Source organism: Microtus oregoni, unplaced genomic scaffold (assembly GCF_018167655.1).
Source record: "Microtus oregoni isolate MIOR12 unplaced genomic scaffold, Mior012 000188F_ref0000398, whole genome shotgun sequence".
In the NCBI taxonomy this organism is placed as follows: Eukaryota; Metazoa; Chordata; class Mammalia; order Rodentia; family Cricetidae; genus Microtus; species Microtus oregoni.
This window is the reverse complement of record NW_024544847.1, coordinates 243162-264323: the sequence shown is the minus strand read 5'-3', so window position 1 is coordinate 264323 and position 21162 is coordinate 243162. Positions and strand designations below refer to the sequence as shown.

Genomic DNA, 21162 nt, shown 5'->3' with positions numbered 1-21162 from the left:
ATCCAAGACCTTTAACATGAAGGGGTGTTGGAATTTGTTGAAAGCTTTTTCAACATCTAATGAGATGATTATATAGATTTTTCCTTTCAGTTTATATGGTAGATTACATATACAGAGTTTTATATGTTGAACCATCCCTGGATTTTTGGGATGAAACCTACTTAATGATGGTGGATAATTTTCTTTTGATGTGTTCTTGAATTTGGTTTGCCAGTATTTTATTGAATACCTTTGTATCCATGTTCATGAGAGAGATTTGTCTGTAATTCTCTTTCTTTGTTTCATCTTTGTGTAGTTTGGGTATCAGGGTTGCTGATGGAAGTTTCTCTCCTACCTGGTCCCACAGCCATTCGGTCCCAAAGAAGCACACAGAGGCTTATATTTATACTAATTATAAACTGTTTGGCCTATTAGCTCAGACTTATTATTAACTAGCTCTTAAACTTAAATTAGCCCATAATTATTATTATGTTTTGTCATGTGGCTTTGAACCTTTTCTCATTGAGGCATTCTCATCTTACTTCCTCTGTGTCTGGCTGGTGACTATATCTCTGCCTTTCATCTTTACAGAATCCCCCTAATCTGGTAGCCCTGCTATAGTTCTTGCCTGGCTACTGGCCAATCAGTGTTCTAGTAAACCAATATAAGTAACAAATCTTTATAGTGTATGAGAACAATATTCCACAGCATTTCCCCTTTTGTTGTTTTAAAAACAAGAACCCTGAATCTAATTACCTATTGTTGGAGGCTATTATATCATCCCAGATGCTAAACCATGAAATAATCACACAAAAATATATTATTTGCAATATTGTTTGGCCAATAGCTTAAGCATATTGCTAGCTTACTCTTATATCTTACATTAACCCATTTCTATTAATCTGTGTATCACCACATGGCTGTGGCTTACCAGCTAAAATTCTGGCACATCTGTCTCTGGCAGTGGTTACATGGCTTCTCCAGACTTGGCCTTCTTTCTCTCAGCATTCAGTTAAGATTTCCCCACCTAGCTCCACTCTGTTAAGCCACTGGCCAAAACAGCTTTATTCACTAACCAATAGAAGCAAAACATAGACATAAATACTTCCACACAATTCCCCCTTCTCTGTTTAAATAAAAAGGAAGGTTTTAACTTTAACATAGTAAAATTATATATAACAAAACAGGTATTATGCAAGAATTACAGTTACAATATTGATATCTACTTTACCTTTTATCATAACTAAGGAAAACTATAACTACAACTATCTATTCTTCAACTTCATCAAAGACTCCAGAAGGATATAATTTTACCTAAGTTAACAGGAAGTGCATTGTAAACAACTTCCAAAGCTCTAGAATTGACAGAGACATCTCACTGCCTGGATAGTCACTCAAAGTTCTTCTGTAATGCTGTGGCACCCATCTTCAGCCTACTGGCCCATAGTATCCAGTAGACCTTTCTATGAAGCAGGAAATTTCAAAGATAGTTCTACCAATTTTGGCAGTTTGTTAGTCACTTTCATCTGTGTCCTGTAGAATGTCTGTCAAATGCTTTCAGGAAGCAGGAACCCTGAAGCACTGTCTCAGCTTCTTTTGGCAACTTCAGCAGTCATTTTTCTGTGGGTCCTGCATATCCAGTTCATACAGCATAACATTAAGCAGTCCAGGCAAGAACATAATGCCATAAGGAGTCTTTTTGGTGCTCATTTTTTTTGAAGTAATTGGTGCTGCCAGGAGCAGATGTGTCTCATTGTTATGAAAAGTCCTAAGTTCTTAAATATTAGAAATGCCATATTCTGAAGTCTTTGAAAAGTTTTAAGAATGCCTATCTATCTGAACTACATCTCTGTACATCTTGAAAATCTAACTAACATGACTACAAGCTTGACTATTATAGACGATTATCTATTAAACTATATTTCTCAGTTATACAGTATATTTTTAAATAAGCTGGGCAAACACAATACCTTAATCAAGATCATAAATATATGCTGTGGGGGCGCCTTCCATTCCTTCAGCCAATAGCCACTGAGATACCAACCCACTGGGCATGGTCTCTTTCTCTTTAAAAAAGAGTGGCAGCCCTCTGCTCACCCTCTTGCTCCATTGACTAGATTCCTTTCCTGGCTGTTGTGTAGGATGGTGTTATGTAAGTTTTTCTCCTTAAATAAATACCTCTCTGAATCCAAACTGGTGTGGGATTGTTTTATGCTTTATCTGGCCCCCAGTGTTTGGTTTCAGAACCACTCCACACCCTCCCCATCCCCTGGCTCTGCTGCTTGCCTCTGGCTTAGCTGCCTGCTGCCAGCTCTGCTTGGCCAGCTCGGCTTGGCACAAGCCCTCCCTCAGCTGTTGCGGGAGATCTTTCCGCTCCTCCAGCCAATAGCCGCTGAGATACCAGCCCATTGGGGTGTGGTCTCTCTCTTTAAAAAAGGGGCCACTTCCTTCCTCTCACTCGTTTTGCTTCCTGCTTCATTTCCGGTGACTAGACTCCTTCATGATTGCGCAGAGGGCTGTTGTCTGGGACGGTTATCTGTAAGTTTTTTCCCCTTTAAATAAATACCACCCTATTAATCATAATTCCAAACTGGTGTGGCTTTGTTTGTGACTTACGCCTTCACTCAGCCATGGAAACTCCATACCTCCCAGGATCCACAGGCCCAGACAGTCTGAATAGGTTTTAAGCTCAGCACTTGGGCAACAGGAATCAGAGCGCAAGCCATTGTCACATCCAGTGGAAGCGCTATTTGAAATACCCACCACAGCATTTAAATTTGCACTGTGACCTTTGTTGCAGCAGAACCACTTAGGGTTGCTGGGTGGGCAGTCAGCCATTCTCAGTCTGCCATTCTCACAGCAGCTGTGTCACAACTCCCTGTATCGGGTCTGAGCAGGGCGGGCGCCTAGGGTGAGCAGTGCTGTTTATCAGCCGCTGGATTTTTGTACATCTAACTTCTCGAGTACAACAGGATCTATCTTGACACCATTCCATTGATTCTGATCATGACTTAGAAACAGTGCCATCTTCTGGTTAACAGGTAAAATGGCAGGTTTTGTTTTTAATGGGACTCTAGCTGCGGCTTTTGTTGCCACTTTGGAAGAAATCACAAAAGGCCTATATACTTATGGAGGTACCTCAATTTACTTGTTATTAGGTTTCAGTTTCCTTCTTAATATTATATCATTATGGAAGTATATGGCATTAATTGATAGGATTAATACCATGATAGGCAAAATTGACTCCTTATCTAAGGGTACTAGGAACTGAAAAGGTCCAGGCTGTTGAATTTGACTTTCAGAAGTTATCACAGAATTTTGATAAGGTAACAGATAGAATATACCTCCAGGATAGCAAATTACATGATATCCACGGGCAGTTCAAGGAGAAGATGTTATCTTTGAAAAGCAACATTAAGACCTTGGAATCACAGGTGCAGAATCAGAACCAGAAAATTAATACCATAGTGAAATCACTAGAAACCTTTGAAGGTCAGGAGATTCAGGCCTTACATGAAACAATGATTAAGAGATTTGAAATGATTGAAGGAATTTTTGGAGCTGACGAACCGGGTGAGAAGATACAAAGGCAGGATACAATGCCACCACCAGCTGTTAGAACTGGCTTACCCAGGGTTTTAGCAACATACCCTGTAATTTATTCTGACAAAGCACCAACTTCTAAAGACTCAAAGGGAGCCAAAGAAGCTAGATGGACACCAGTAGGAATGAATGACCTAAAGGAAATTAATCAAGCCATTGTTAATTATGGCTTGCACTCTACATTTGTTAAGGAAATGATAAGAACTTGGGCTTCTAATGTCAGGGCTATACCCCATGATTTCTCCCAGTTAGCTTCAACACTTCTCGAAGATGGACCTTCCTTGATGTTTGGAGTTTATTTCAGGGAAGAATCCAAACATATGGAACAGCAAGGAAGAGCAAAAGGTGTGGAGGTTTCGCATGATCAAATTCTTGGCATAGGAGCTTACGCTGATCTACAGGTCCAAGTTCTTTATGATGATAAAGTATTGTCCCTATGCCACAAAGCAGTCTTGAATGCTTGGGATAGGATACTAGAGCCAGGGAGAAAGAAAGAGTTATACCAGGGTTAGGCAGGGACAGGGAGAATCCTATACTGAATTTTTGCAAAGATTAATTAAGGCTCTGAACACAGAAGTAACAGACCCAGAAGCTAGATGACTAATTCTTGAATTGCTGGCTTTTGAAAATGCAAACATATACTGCAAAAAAAGATAATTGGACCTTTATGGTCTAGATCAGCACCTATGGATAAATGGATCCAGCATATCATGAATTTTCAGACCTTTAATTACGATGATGAATCTTGGGTAGGAGAAGCGATTTCCAAAGCAATTGGGGCACATCAACCTGCCAAATGTTTTAATTGTGGTAAATTAGGACATCTAAAAAGGTATTGTAGGCAAGGAATTTCTAGGAATAACACTTCATCTGGGAATGGCAGGAATAGGAAACCTCGGCCTTCACATATATGTAGGAGGTGTGGTAAAGGATGACACTCGACAAATGAATGCAGATTAGCAACAGACAGACAAGGCAACCCGATACCATCAGGAAATTCCCTGAGGGACCTCTTGCAGGCTCCCAAGCCAAAAGTGACCCAGTCATTCCCAGTAACCATAGAGGACATGTCACACCAGGAAAATTAAAAACTCTAGACGCTTCTGTGCAAGACCATAAATTTCTAAATGATGGCTCAAATTTGGAGGATAAGTCAGAAATTCAAATAGGAAATAAGAAGCATATATTATGGCAAACTTCTAAAAATGATCAGAGACCAATGCTGAGAGTACATATAAATGGAATTGTGATTATAGGCTTGAAAGACACAGGAGCGGATATGAGTATCATCACTCCAGAATCTTGGCATCTGAATTGGCCTCTTCAAGATGCAGATGTTCAATTATGAGGAATTGGAACCATATCTCGAGTTAAACAAAGCACGGATGGGTTGACTGTATTGGGCTAGAAGGTCAAAGAGGAAAGCTAAGGCCATATGTAGCTGATATTACAACAAATTTATGGGGCTGTGACCTGCTACAGCAATGGAATACCCAGATTAACATTCCTGCAGTCTCAGGAACTCATATTTCTGGGAAGGATGTAATAAGTTACTATACACGAAAGTCACCAGCCATTCAGGCTGTACAAGAACATACAGCAACTAACAAACCTTTAGAGGTACCAAACAGTCCTACCTTTAAAATGGCTAACTGAGAAGCCAATATGGGCTAAACAATGAGCTTTAGCTGAAGATAAATTGCAGGCTTTAGAACAATTGGTGCAGGAGCAATTAGATGCTCGACATATTGAGGAGTCAACTAGCCCTTGGAATTCTCCTGTGTTTGTTGTAAAAAATAAATCTGGCAAATGGAAAATGGTGACAGATCTAAGGGCTATCAACAAGGTAATTCAACCTATGGTCTCTCTACATTCTGGAGTTCCTCTGCCTTCCCTGTTACCCAAAGGATGGCCTCTTATAGTTATTGACTTGAAGGATTGCTTCTTTACTATACCTTTACAAGAAAAGGCTAGAGAAAAATTTGCCTTGACAGTACCTACTTATAATAACTCTCAGCCTACTAGGAGATGCCAGTGGACTGTCCTCCCACAAGAAATGCTCAATAGCCCCAGCCTGTGACAATACTTTGTAAGTTAACCATTGGAAATAATACTTAAGCAAGTCCCTAAGTCTATAATTTACCATTAAATGGATGACATTTTGCTATCTGATTCAAACATAGATACTTTAGAAAGAATGTTTGAGGAAGTAAAGATAATTTTGCCTAAATGGAGATTACAAATTGCTCCTGAAAAGATTCAAAAAGGAGATTCTGTTAATTACCTAGATTACAGAATAGGTTTACAAAAAATTAGGACACAAAAGGCACAAATTAGGAAAGACCAGTTATGAACTCTTAATGACTTTCAAAGATTGTTAGGAGACATTTCCAGCCTATGACCGGCTGTTGGGATAACACCTGATCTAATAATTCATTTAAACAAAACCTTAGATGGTGACAAAGATTTGAATAGTCCCAGAGAGCTAACAGCTGAAGCAGAAAAGGGACTGACAATGGTTGAGGAAAAATTACAGGAGGCACATGTGGATCGGGTGGATCCAAATCTTAGTTGTATTCTAGCCATATGGCCTTCCAAAATTTCTCCTACAGGAATTTTAATGTAGAGGGAAGATACTATTTTAGAATGGATCTTTTTACCACACAAACCAAGTAAAAAATTGAAAACTTATGTAGAAAAGGTCTCTGAATTAATTATAAAAGGTAAATTGAGACTTCGTCAACTAGCAGGTATAGACCCAGCATAAATTATAGTGCCATTCACTACTGATGAAATAAAAAAGTTATGGGAAGACAATGGACCATGGCAAAGGGCTTGTGCTAATTTTTTGGGGGGGGGAGAAATTAATAGCAACTATCCCAAAAGTTGTAGACTTAACATTATAAAGAGAATTTCTTGGATTCTTCCACAAATTGTACGTGATGCTCCAATAACTGGAGCTCATACATTTTATACTGATGCTAATAAATCAGGGAACGTTAGTTACAAATCAGATGAATTGAGTAATGTAGAACAAAGCCCTTATACTTCTGTCTGGAAGGCAGAATTATATGCCATTCTTCTGGTGCTAAGGGATTTTAAAGAACTTCTTAATATAGTTACAGATTCACAATATACAGAAAGAGTTATCTTGCATGTTGAAACTGCTGAATTTATACTAGATGACACAGAACTAACCTCATTGTTTATCCAGGTACAAGACATAATCAGGAACAAGCTTTGTCCAATGTACATAACACACATCTGGTCCCATTTTGGTCTGCCAGGTCCTCTAGCACAAGGTAATGCAGAAATTGATCAATTATTGATTGGAAACATGTTGTAGGCCTCAGAATTTTATTAAAAATATCACATCAATAGCAAAGGTTTAAAGAAAGAGTTTTCCATTACATGGCAACAAGCTAAGGAGATGTTTAAAAGATGCCCTACTTGCTCTTTATATAACCAAACACCACTACCTGCAGGGACTAACCTGAAGGGTACTCAAAGGAATGAAATCTGGCAGATAGATGTGTTCCACTTTTCAGAATTTGGAAAATTAAAATATGTACAGCACACCATTGTCACTTATTCAGGCTTTCAGTGGGCAAATGCTTTAAGCTCAGAAAAAGCTGACTCAGTAATCACGCATTTATTAGAAGTTATGGCCATCATGGGTATAGCTGCACAAATAAAAACAGATAATGGTCCAGGTTATGTCTCTAGGAAAATGAAACAGGTTTTTGCTTATTATAATATTAAGCATGTTACAGGTATACCATACAATTCTATAGGTCAAGCAGTCATAGAAAGATCAAATTGAACTATAAAGGATATGTTAAATAAACAGAAAGGGATATAAAATGCCCCCAGAAATAGATTACATAATGCCTTATTAACCTTGAATTTTCTTAACACTAATGAGAAAGGAACAACAGCGACAGAAAGGCACTGGATAATGGAAAAGTCTGCTGAATTAAATCAACCAGTTTATTTCAAAGATGTGCTGACCTCTCAATGGAAACCAGGAGATGTGCTACGTTGGGGAAGGGGTTTTGTTATTGTTTCCACAGGAGAAGAAAAATTGTGGATACCATCAAAATTAATAAAGGTTAGATTTGAAGAGGAGAAACCTCTTGGAAAGGAGAAATGATAGCTCATCCGCAATGATGATAATCATACAGGTGGTAAGAAAAATATATAGAATGGGGGCAGGGTTCTGTTCTTATCTCCACAGGAAAACACTCATCTTTGAAAAAATCAAGGGACCCTGGATGTTTGAATACTGAAAGATGGAAAAATAACTACTCAATAGGGACTATCAAGAAAACTGAATAGGTTATGTAAGTATAAAAATATAAAATATACTAAATTATATTTCTAAATTTATAGAGCTGGTTTTGGAGTTGGACTCTGGCTCAGTCCCTCTCTAATTCCAAGCCTGTTGTTAAGAGAAAAAGCCAGAGTTTCTGTCTCATGTCAAGAGCCATGATATGGGACAGAAAGAAATATGAGTTTAGAAAACATCTTTGCTTCTCTTCATATCTATCATACCTTTCATTGAATATATCTATCATGCCTTTCATTGAATATATGTATGTCTGTATATGTCTATATATTTAATGTTTAAGTGTTCCACAATGAACAATGAGTTTTTCCTGCAGTGATATTTGAAGTTCCCAGGAAAAGAATGGGCCCCTGTAACAACAACTCCACCTAGCTGATATGACATCATGATACTGATAGTGCTACTACAAGTCCTGTTTTGGGTGTCAGCTGCACAGAGAATTCCAAATTGGTTAGCTGAAATGGTGCACATCTTGTACAACATTCTTGCCAGACCTCCATAAAATACTCAGAGACTATTTGCAATTTTAAAAGACATTGATCTTGAAATTTTACCATAATGTTACTTTCACAGGACCCTCCCAGAAAGAACGTTGCCCCCATGACAGCTGGAAGTAATTCTAGAGGACGACGTCCCCTCTCCCAGTAAAATTTGTCCTCAGGTTTAGGGACATTATTTAGGCATTGATTATAATTAGTATATGGTTGAGGGTTGATGGAGGAATTTTATAAGCCCTGGGATCTTTTTAGAAAAAAAAATGGAATATTGTATAACATGATAATAGATTGGTATTTGTGAGTTATTGTTTATAGATAATTACATTGGCATAGATTTTTGTATATGGATAAAAAGTTAAATCATATTGAATATTGTATGCATGCATGCTTCTACCTCCATTTAAAACATTTTATGTTTATATATATATATATTATTGATATATATTTACCATATTGCAGTGTACATTTCTACCTCTAAGATACTTATATGTTCTTTATATATTGATATACATTGTTTACATTTGGAGGTCATTGTCCTCATTTATTGCAGTTGTTTATTCTCTTAGTCTTTAAGTTAGATAGGTATTAAGAATTGTAAATCAATACTCATCTATGTCTGTCATATTTATAGTTAGACTAATCAGGTTCTTTAGATACATAGAGATCATATTCTGTATAAATAATCTTCAACCTCTTCAAAGAGCTGTAGAAAATTGCATTTAATTTAATCTTAGAGTTCTGTGTTAGTGAGACACAATTACTCCTGGCAACACCGATCTATTCCCAAGAGATTGTTGAGCACCAAAGACACTCCACTTGGAGCTTGTCTTCTTCTTGGCAAAACCAACCTCTGGGCAAGGAACTGCCCATACCTCAACAACTGACAAAATATATAGTATCTGAAAATGGATAAGCAGAACTGTCAAATCTTGCCAAGACAGGGTAAGATGGTTTTGAAAATTTTCTTGCCTGTTAAAAATAATCTGTCAGTTATTCTAGGCCTTAGCCAAAGTTGGTTGCTTCAATGCTGCAAATGTGACTTTGGGTGATTGCCCAGATAGCCAGTTGTCTCTGTGATTTGTTGCATGTTTTGGAAGTTGTTTGATTGCACTTCCTAATTACTCAGGTAACATTATTTCCCTTCTCAGATCTTCGATGGGGTTGAAGACTAGATAAATGTAGCTATTTTCCTCTCATGACTTGGCCAAGTTACTTATTATACAAGACTTAAGCTAATTAGGATAGGATATTTGCTCTTATTGTATATAATTTTGTAGTATGTTTAGAATTCTCTTACTTAAACAAAAGGGTGAGGTGCTGTGGGAGCACCTTCCACTCCTTCAGCCAATAGATGCTGAGATACCAGCCCATTGGGCGTGGTCTCTTTCTATTTAAAAAGGAGCAGCAGCCCTCTGCTCACTCTCTTGCTACAGCAACTAGACTCCTTTCCTAGCTGTTATGTAAGATGGTGTTCTGTAAATTTTTCACCTCAAATAAATACCCCTTTGAGTCAAAACTGGTGTGGGATTGTTTTGCACATTAAATATACACAGTATAACAAAACTGACCTAAAATTTGTATCAATAAATCAAGATCCATACCAATGTAAATCTCTATAGCATATCCCCCTTTAAATGTAAACAAACATTTATAAACAACATTTGGAAATATGGGCATAATTCTCTCCATACTGCTTTCTGCTTTTTGTTGGGCAAAGTATTTTTGGGGGTGTTCATGGTGACCTTTCAGGGGGTCTTGGTGGAACAAACCACATTAGTCTACAGTTAATTCACAAGTTCTCATCTTCTTTGGAAACAAAAGCAGAACATCTTTTGAAAAGCAACATATCCTTAGAATCAAATTCTGAAGTCAAGATACCTTTATGTTGGTTTAACTTAGCAGTCCATACAATAAAATGTCTCTTCTTACATATGTCTCTCTTTAACAGTCAAAAAATTCAAAGAAAACGCAATAATATATATAACCCAGACTCTCTGTTTATGTTCTATCTTTAAGAGTTTTTCTTACTCTATTATTTTTCATAAGTTTAATATTTATTATATTATCTTTACTTCTTTAATCTATGACACTCTGTACTCTTTTATATTATATTTACTATCTCTTTACTTTTTTCTTCTCTCTCCCTAGCCTACATACATATTTTAAAATTCACTATGCCTTATTTGAGGTCTTTTATGCCTCAATCTGTCCTTTTGTGTATCTGAAATTTTTTTTGGTCCAGGAGCACTTCTTAGTATGCTAAGCCATGGTATGACTAGAGCCAAGGCTGCTTTTCCTTTTTTCTCTGCTCAGTCCAACGTGTCAGAGGGATGTTCACTGCCTCTGCAAGCAGCACACACTGCCCCAGTACCAAGTATGCAGTAGGTTGATGTTGAGCCATTAAGCAGTTTGTAACAGGGTGCTTACAAATCCCATCTAAATACTTGGCCTCCTGAAAGAGCCAGTGTCCATGCTGGCAGCAAGGCCCAAGAAGCCACCATTTAAAAACTGCCCATTTTTTTTTCTGGTACTGCTGAATCAAAAAGACCTCTCTTAAAGGAATTGTGACTATTCTTTCTTCTAGCAAACTGAGCAAGAAACTGTGTTAAACTCTGTTTTTTGTGTCTAGAATTCTTTTCAAGCTTTCTCAGGTTTTTATGTGGATGTAGCTACCCATGTTAGGTGCCAATCTGTTGTCTGAGGCATTAGTTCATTCCTGGCTACTCAGCCATGAAATAACCACACAGAAACTATATTATTTGCAATACTGGTTGGTCAATATCTTAAGCATTTTTGGTAGCTTACTATTATATCTTAAATTAACCCATTTCTCTGGACATCACCACATGGCTTTGGCTTACTGGCTAAAGTTCCAATGCATCTGTCCCTGGCAGTGGCTCCATGGCTTCTCCTGACTCAGCCTTCTTTCTCCAAGCATTCAGTTTTGTTTTCCCCATTAGCTGTACTCTGCTAGGTCACTGACCAAAACAGCTTTATTCACTAACCAATAGGAGCAAAACAGACAGAAGAACTTCCCACACCAATCACCTTTGTTTAGCTTTTTTTCTGACCATTATCCATACAACTTGCAACCAAATGCTAAAAAGAGACAGCATCCGTAATCCATTTTTTGGATATGTAGGCATAGTTTTCTGGGCTACTTAATGCTGATTAGGGATGTTAATAATCTTACTGGGATGCAAAGAAAAGTTAGGATTATGTTCCAGTTCTTCCTGGAGTATTTTGTGAGGTTGGATCATCTCAGTCAACAGAGTTCAAACTGTTCTGGATATAGAACTCAGAGGAAACTCAACAAAGATGCTCTGAAATTTTAAATCATCTGGGCCATCTGTTGCCATTGGACATTTTTCAGGGAGTCCTCTTTGAATAAACCTTAATTTTCTTAATGCACAGTGAATCCATAACCTCTCGTTTCCTATAGATAAAAAGCAAAACCACTTCTCCAAAGCAAAATTTTTTGACTTAAATTTTGAAGCCAAGGTATTTTCAAAATATATAGGTTGTATTAATCCAGCAGCATTTATAATCAAATGTCTTTTAGCAACTGTTGCTCCTTCCTCAGCAAACAATGCAAAGACAACATAATAACATACAATATCCAGATTCTCTGTGTATTTTCCTTCTTTACATAGCTTTTGTTTTTTTACTCTATTTCATTTTCATTTTCAATTTTTAATTTTTGTTTTTTGAGGCAGAATTTTTATGTACATCTTTGGCTGTCCTGATACTCACTCTGTAGACCAGGCTGGCCTTGAACTCACAGGGATCTGTCTGCCTCTGCCTCCCAAGTGCTGGGATAAATGGTGTGTGCTGCCAGAATCTTATACTCTTTTTCTTTTTTAAAGGGACTCTATCCTTTTTCTCTCCCAAGCCTACATATATTTTTAAATGTACTGTAACCCATTTAGAGTTTTATTTATCTGAATTTTTCTTTACTGTATATATGTATCTTTTTCTGACCACATGAGTCATTATGATTAGAATAAAAGCTGTTGTTTTGGTGGCAGGCTTCATTCCATTCCTTTGCTTTCTGAGAGTCTAGCTTCATAGCAGAGATACTGATGGAAGCCATGTTTATTGGAACAACTCTGTGAAGTTTCATGCCACCACTAAGAAGCATGTTGTCAATTGCTCATCAATACCATTTAAGTGTTTGATGATAGGGCCTCTTAAAAGAACTGTGAGGTTTTTGTGGCTAACACTAAGTCAGGAGCCTCTCTTAAAAGAACCATGGCTCTGTTTGCTGCAAGCAACCATCCTACTGGAATAAAAATGGTTACCAGGAAGTTGTTCTTGACTCTGGTTTTATCTCCCTAGAATTATTTTTTTTTAAAATTTTCTCAGGCTTTATGTGGAAATTCTTGTCAAATGTTTAGGCACCATTTGTTGACAGAAGTTTCTGTCCCACTTGTCCCACAGCCATTCAGTCTCAAAGAAACACACAGAGGCTTATATTAATTATTAACTGTTTTGCCTACTAGCACCAGTTTGTTATGAACTAGTTCTTACAACTTAAATTAACCCATACTTCCTAATTATATTAAGCCACATGGCTTGGTACCTTATCACACTGAGGTATTCTCATCTTTCTTCCTTTGTCTGGCTGGTGACTGTGTCTCTGTCTTTCCTCTTCCCCAAAGTCCCCTAATCTGTTTGCCTCACTATACCTCCTGTTTGGTGACTTGCCAATCAGCATTTATTTTATTTCATTTTTTAAAAAGAAAATAAGTTATCTTTTTTATTTTACATACCAATCCCAGTTCCCATTCCCTTCTCTCCTCCCATTCCCTCTACCTTTCCCCCACCACACCACCCATTGATTCCACAGAGAGTGTTAGGCACATTTATTGGGAAAGGTCTAAGCCCCCCCCCCTACTATATCTGTGCTGAGTAAGGTATCCATCCAAAAAGAATGGGTCCCCAAAAAGCCAGTACAAGCAATAGGGATAAATCCTCGTACCTCTGCCAGTGGCCCCAGTCTTTCCCAGTCATACAACTGTCACCCACATTCAGAGGGTCTAGTTTGGTCCTATGCTGGTTCCTTCCCTGTACAACTGGAGATGGTGAGCTCCCATTAGCTCAGATAGACTGTTTCAATGGGAGTCCCTATTATGGTCTTGAGTTCTTTGCTCATATTCTCACTCCTCCCATTCTTCAACTAGACTTTGAAAGCTTAGCCCAGTGCTCCTCTGTGGGTCTCTGCCTCTGTTTCCATAGGTTGCTGGATGAAGGTTCTATGGTGACATTTAAGATTTTTATCAATCTGACTACAGGGCAAGGTCAGTTAGGGCACTCTTTCCTCTATTGCTTAGGGTCTTATCTGGGGTCATCCATGTAGATTCTTGGGAATTTCTCTACTGCCAGGTTTCTTGCTAGTCCTTTAATGGCTCCCTCTATCAAAAGATGTTGTTCCTTGCTCTCATCTCAGTTCTTCCTTCATCTTGACTATCCCATTCCCTCAAGTACTCCTCCTCCCTTTCCTCCTTCCCCCTTCTTCCCCTTTCATTCTTCATTTTCCCCCCACCCCCATGTTCCCAATTTTATTAGACTATCTTGCCTATTTCCCCTTTCCATGTGGACATCTGTATGTTTTCTAATGGTTTACCTTGTTAGTTATCTTGTCCAGGGTCATGGACTAGAGGCTCATTATTCTTTGATTTACATCTAGTATCCATTTATGAGTGAGAAAACACCATGTTCATCTTTCTGGCTCTGGATTACCGAACTCAGGTGGGTTTTTCTAGTTCCATTCATTTGAATGCAAATTTCAAGATGTCATTGTTTATTATTGCTGAGTAGTACTCTATTTTGTAAATGTACATTTTCTTTATCCATTCTTCAGTTGAGGGGCATCTAGATTGCTTCCAGGTTCTGGCTATTACAAATAATGTTGCCATGAATATAGTTGAACAAATGTCCTTGTAGTATGATTGATCATCCTTTGGGTATATGCCCAAGAGTGGTATTACTGATTTCTGAGGTAGGTTGATTCCCAGTTTTCTGAGAAAAGACCTTACTGATTTCCAGAGTAGTTGTACAAGTTTGTGTTTCCACTAGCAATGGAGGAGTGTTCCCCTTACTCTATATCCTCTACAGCCTAAGCTATCATTTGTGTTTTTGAGCTTAGCCATTCTGATGGTATAAAATGGTATTCAAAATCATTTTGACTAGCATTTCCTTTATCAGTAAGGATATGGAACATTTCTTTAAGTGTCTTTTGGCCATTTGAAATTCTCCTGTTGAGAATTCTCTGTTTAGTTCTACACCCCATTTTTAATTGGATTGTTTGGAATTTTGATGTCTAATTTCTGGATTTCTTTATATATTTTGGAGATTAATCCTCTGTCTGATGTGGGGTTGGTGAAGACTTTTTCCCATTCAGTAGGCTGCCTTTTTGTCTTATTGACTGTGTCCTTTGCTTTACAGAAGCTTCTCAGTTTCAGGAGGTCCAATTTATTTATTGTTGCTCTCAGTGTATATGCTACTAGGATTATATTTAGGAAGTGTTCTCCTGTGACCATGCATTGAAGGCTATTTCCCACTTTCTCTTCCATCAGATTCAGTGTGGTTGGATTTATACTGAATTATTTATTCCATTTGGACTTGAGGTTTGTGCATAGGAATAGATATGGATGTACTTTCATTCTTCTACATGTTGATATCCATTTATGCCAGCACCTTTGTTGAAGATGCTTTCTTTTTCCATTGGCTTCTTTGTCAAAAATCAGGTGTTCATAGGTGTGTGGATTACTATCTGGGTCTTCAATTCAATTCCCTTGTTCAACCTGTCTGCTTCTATGCCAACAGAAAGCTGGTTTTTTTTTTACTATAGCTCTATAATAGAGCTTGATGTAAGGGAATGTGATGCCTTAGGAAGTTCATTTAATGTACAGGATTGTTTTGGCTATCCTGGGTTTTTTGTTTTTTTTATATGAAGCTGATTATTGTTCTTTCAAGGTCTATGAAGAATTTTGGTTGGGATTTTGATGGGGATTGCTGCTTTGAATCTATAGATTGCTTTGGTAGGATTGCCATTTTTATTATGTTGATTCTACCTATCCAAAAGAATTGGGGATTTTTCCATTTTCTGGTATCTTCTTCAGTTTCTTTCTTCAAAGACTTAAAGTTCTTGTCAAAAGGTCTTTCACTTCTTTGGCTAGTGTTAGCCCAAGATATTTTATTTTATTCATGGCTATCTCAAAGGGTGATATTTCTCTGATTTCTTTCTCAGCTTCCTTATCATTTGTATGTAGGAGGGTTACTGATATTTTGATGTGATCTTGCATCCTGTCATATTACTGAAAGTATTTTTTAGCTGTAGAAATTCCCTGGTAGAATTTTTGGGTTCACTTATGTATACTATTACATCATCTGCAAATAGTGAATATTTCACTTCTTCCTTTTCAATTTGAATCCCCTTGATCTCCTTTTGCTTTATTATTGCTCTAGCCAGAACTTCAAGAACTGTGTTAAATAGATATCTAGACAACAGACAGTCTGTTCTTATTCCTTATTTTAGTGGAATCACTGAGTTTCTCTCCATTTAATTTGATGTTGGTTATCAGCTTGGTATATATTGCTTTTATTATGTTTATATGTTCACTCTATTGCTGATCTTTCCAAGATATTTATAATATAATAGATGCTTTTTAAGCATCTATTGAGATAATTATATGCCTTTTTCCTTCAGTTTATTTATATGATGGATTACATTGATAGGTTTTCATATGTTGAACCATCTCTGCATCTCTGTGATGAAGCCAACTTGATCATGGTGAATGAATTTTTTGATGGGTGTTTGGATTTGGTTTGGCAGTTTTTTATTGTGGTTTTTGGCATCTATGTTTATGAGTGAGATTGGTTGTAATTCTCTTTCTTGGTTGAGTCTTTGTGTGTTTTTGGTATCAGGATAACTGTAGCCTTATTAAAAAGTTTGACAATGTTCTTTCTATTTCTAATATTCCTAACAATTTGAGGAGTATAGGTACTAGCCCTTCTTTGAAGTTCTGGTAGAATGCTAGACTGAAACCATCCAGTTATAGGCCCTTTTTGCTTGGGAGGGTTTTAATGACTGCTTCTATTTCCTTGCAAGATATTGGTCTATTTAAATTGTTCACCTGGTCTTATTTTGGTATGGGGCACCTATCCACAAAATTGTCCATTTTTTTCCATTTTCCAATTTTGTGGAGTACAGGTTTTTGTAGTATGACCTAATGATTCTGTGGATTTCCTCAGTGTCTCTTGTTATGTCTCCCTTTTCATTTTTGATTTTTTAATTTGGATATTCTCTCTCTGTTTTTTTTTTTGTTTTTTTTTTTTTTTTGTAGATAGAAAGACAGTCTGTTCTTATTCCTGAGTTTAGTGGAATCACTTTGAGTTTCTCTCCATTTAATTTGATGTTGGTTGTCAGCTTGGTATATATTGCTTTTATTATGTTTAGATATATTCACTTTATTACTGATGTCTCCAAGATCTTTATCACAATAAATGTTTTTTAAGCATCTAATAAGATGGTTACATGCTTTTTTCTTTCAGTTTATTTATATGATGGATTACATTGATAGATTTTCATATGTTGAACCATCTCTGCATCTCTGTGATGAAGCCTGCTGTGATGAATCAACTTTGCCTATATTGTTGATTTTCTCAAAGAACCAGCTTTGTCTTATTGATTATTTGTATTCTTTTCATTGTTTTTGTTTCATTTATTTCAGCCCTCAATTTGATTATTTTATGTCATCTATTCCTCCTGGTTGAGTCTGCTTCATTTTGTTCTAATGCTTTCGATTGTGCTATTAAGTCACTAGTGTGAACTTTCTCCACCTTTTTTATATTGGTTATTAGTGTTATTATCTTTGCTCTTAGGACTGCTTTTGGACTGCTTTCATAGTGTCCCATAGGTTTGAGTACATTGTTCCTTCATTTTCATTGAATTCTAGGAAGTCTTTAATTTCTTCATTGACTCAGGGGTGGTCAATTGAGCACTGTTCAATTTCCATGAGTTTATAGACTTTTTGCAATTAGTGCTGTTAAATTCTAACATTAAACCATGGTGATCCAATAAGATACAGGGGGTATTTCAGTTTTTGCATCTGTTGAGGTTGCCTTATTACTCAGTATGCAGTCAGTTTTAGAGAAGGTTCCATCTGGTGCTGAGAAGATGGTATATTCTTTTCTGTTTGGGTAGAATGTTCTGTAGATGTCTGTTAAGTCCATTTGAGTCATGACATCTGTTAGTTCTCTTATTTTTTATGTTAAGTTTTTGTGTGATTGACCTGTCTAATGTGGAGAGTTGGGTGTTGAAGTCTCCTACGATTAGTGTGTGGGTTTGATGTGTAATTAAGCTTCAGTAATGTTTCCTTTACATATGTGGATGCTCTTGTGTTTGGGGCATAGATATTCAGGATTGTGGCTTCATCTTGATGGATTTTTTCCTGTTATGAGTATAAAGTGACCTTCTCCATTTCTTCTGATTGATTTTAGTTTGAAGTCTATTTTGTTAGATATTAGGATAGCTACAGCTGCTTGTTCTTAGATCCATTTGATTGGAAAACCTTTTCCCAACCCTTTACTATGAGGTAATGTCTGTCTTTGAAGTTTAGGTCTATTTTCGTATACAGCAGAAAAATGAACCCTGCTTTTGTACCCATTCTTTCAGCCTGTGCCTTTTTATAGGTGAATTGAGTCATTTGATATTAAGAGATATCAATGATCAGTGATTATTAGTTTCTGTTATTTTTCAGGGGTGGTTTTTGTGTATTTCCCTTCTTTGGGGTTTGCTGGTGTTAGGTTATCTAGTGCCTGTCTTTTTGTGGGTGCAGTTAGCTTCCTTGGGTTGTAGTTTTCCTTCTAGTACTTTCCGTAGGGCTGGATTTGTAGATAGGTATTGTTGAAATCTGGTTTTGTCATAGAATATCTTGTTTTCTCCATTGATGGTGATTAAAAGCTTTGCTGAGTATGGTAGTCTGGGTTTGCATCCATGGTCTCTTAGTATCTGGAGCACATCTGTCTAGGACCTGCTGGCTTTCATGGTTTCCATTGAAAAGTTGGGTGTAATTTTGATAGGTCAGCCTTTTATTTTATTTGGTCTTTTTCCTTTGCAGCTCTTAATATTCTTTTTTTATTCTGTATGTTTTGTGTTTTGATTATTATATGATAAGGGAACCTTTTTTTTTAGTCCAGTCTATTTGGTGCTCTGTAAGACTCTTGTACCATCATAGGGATATTCCTCTTTATATTGGGAAAGTTTTCTTCTATAATTTTGTTTAATATATTTTCTGTGACTTTGAGCTGAAATTCTCTCTCTTCTATCTTCATAATTCTTAGGTTTGCTCTTTTTATGGTGTCCCAGATTTTCTGGATGTTTTGTGTTATGAATTTGTTGGATTAATGTTTTGTTTGACCAATGAATCTATTTTGTCTATAGTATTTTAAATTGCTGAGATTCTCTCTTCCATCTCTTATATTATGTTGATTTTGCTTGCCTCTGTAGTCCTGCTCATTTACTCAAATTTTCCATATTCAGAAATCCCTTGGTTTGTGTTTTCTTTATTGCCTCTATTTTATTCTTCAAGTCTTGAAATCTTTGAGATGTTTGATTCACCTGTTTGATTGGTTATTTTTTATTTTCTTGGGTTTCTTTGAGAGATTTATTGATTTCTTCCAATTTTAGTTTGTCCTTTTCTCCATTTCTTTAGGGGAATTTTTTGTTTCCTCTTCAGAGGTCTCCATCATCCTCATAAAGTTACATTTAAAATTGTTTTCTTCTGCTTCTTCTGGGTTAATATGATTATGTTTTCCTGTTGCATGATCACTGGGTTCTGGTGTTACCATGTTGCTTTTTAGGTTGTTGAATGAATTCTTGCATTAACTTCTATATATCTCTTCCTCCAATTGGTGATAGCAGTGTCTTTGCTTCTTGTTCCAATCCTTGCAGTGGTTGTCTGTGTTTTGGGGAACTGTTCTTGGTCTGTTCTGTGCTGTCACTTTCTGTGTCTGAAGGAGTCACTGAGGTCTCTCTTGGCTCACTCTTCTTCTTCTTCTTCTTCTTCTTCTTCTTCTTCTTCTTCTTCTTCTGTTTCTCCTCTCCTTCTCCTCTTCCTCCTCCTCTTTCTCCTCCTCCTCCTCCTCCTCCTCCTCCTCCTCCTCCTCCTTATTTTTATTCTCCTTCTTTTGAGATGATTACCAAACCTAGGGCCTCCATTTGCTAGGCAAGTACTCTACCACTGAACTAAAACTCCAAACCCATGGTATGACTTTCTTTAGTTTGAGAAAGCTTTCTTCTATTAATTTTATGCCTTTAATCTGGAATTCTTCTCCTTCTAGCCTTGTTATTCTTAGGATTTTTTTTCATGGTGCCCCAGACTGCCTGGATGTTTTGTGTTATAATCTTTTGGATTTAACATTTTTTGTACCAATGAATCTGTTTCTTCTTTCATACTTTAACACCTGAGATTCTCTCTTCCATCTCTTGTGTTCTTTTGGTGATGCTTACATCTGTAGCTCCTGTTCTCTTACCCAGATTTTCCATTCCCAGAATCCCCCCAGTTTGTGTTTTCTGTATTGCTTCTATTTCAATTTTCAAGTCTTGAACTGTTTCCTTTACCTGTTTGATTTTTTTTTTTACTTTCTTTAAGGGTTTATTGATTTCTTCCACTTCTTTGTCTTTTCCTTTATCTCTTGATGGGAATCGTTTTCTTGTGCTTCAGTTGTTTTGGAATGTTTGGGTCTTGCTATTGTAGGATTTCTGGGCTTGAGTGGTACTGTATTGCCCTTTCTGTTGTTGAATATATTCTTCTTACACTGGTATTTACACATCTGGGTTTGCAATGATTATAAGTATGAATGTTGGTTCTTGTGTTTTCTTTGTTGAATAGGTGTTTTGTTCCTTTAGTGTCTGTTTCCTTTTTTGTCTTCTGTCCTAAAAGGTTTCTGTTGATTGGTAGGTCTTCAGGTCCAGTAGGGTTATCTCAGCTTAGGTTTGTGAAGGTTTGGGTGCCAAGATCCAGTGTATCCTCCTGTTATTTTTACTGGTGTAGGGTGTGCCTATGGAGTCTATTCTTCCAACTGGTGTGGGATGTGCTTGTGCCTAAGGCATCTTCTGGAGTTGCAGAGAAGGACTGGTCAGGGAAGATGATGATGTGGATTGGATTGGGCAATAGAGTGGGTCTTTTGGATGAAAAGCAATGGTGTTGCAGGTGGCAGATCTCTCACCTTCTGGCCAGCTACTGGACAATGCACCAGAGGGTTGAATTTCCACCATCTGTATTTTTATTCAGGCTTATAAAGTCTTTTTCTTGTGCTTTAGCTATGTTAAAATATTTAAGGTCTGCTATGGTAGGATAGCTGGGCTCTAGTGGAGACAAATTTACTCCGTAGTTATTTTATTGTGCTTTTTTTCTGTTTTTTCTTTTTCTTTTTTTTTTTTTTTTTTTGGTTTTCCGAGACAGGGTTTCTCTGTGGTTTTGGAGCCTCTCCTGGAACTAGCTCTTGTAGACCAGGCTGGTCTCGAACTCGCAGAGATCCGCCTGCCTCTGCCTCCCAAGTGCTGGTATTAAAGGCGTGTGCCACCACCGCCCAGCTTTTATTGTGTTTTGATGCTTGCATCTAGGCACCTGAAATTGGGAAGGTTATAGGTATAGGTGCTGATTTCTGGATTCGTTTTTTTTTTTTTGAGTTGGTGTTTTATTTCTTGGTTTCTGTTTCTCCTCTGAA

The 21162-nt window shown here is 37.2% G+C and overlaps 1 pseudogene; it reads left to right on the top strand.

Moving 5' to 3' along the window:
• Positions 1–3371: 3371 nt before the first annotated feature.
• Positions 3372–21162, top strand: part of LOC121445423 — a 140695-nt pseudogene continuing 122904 nt past the window's right edge.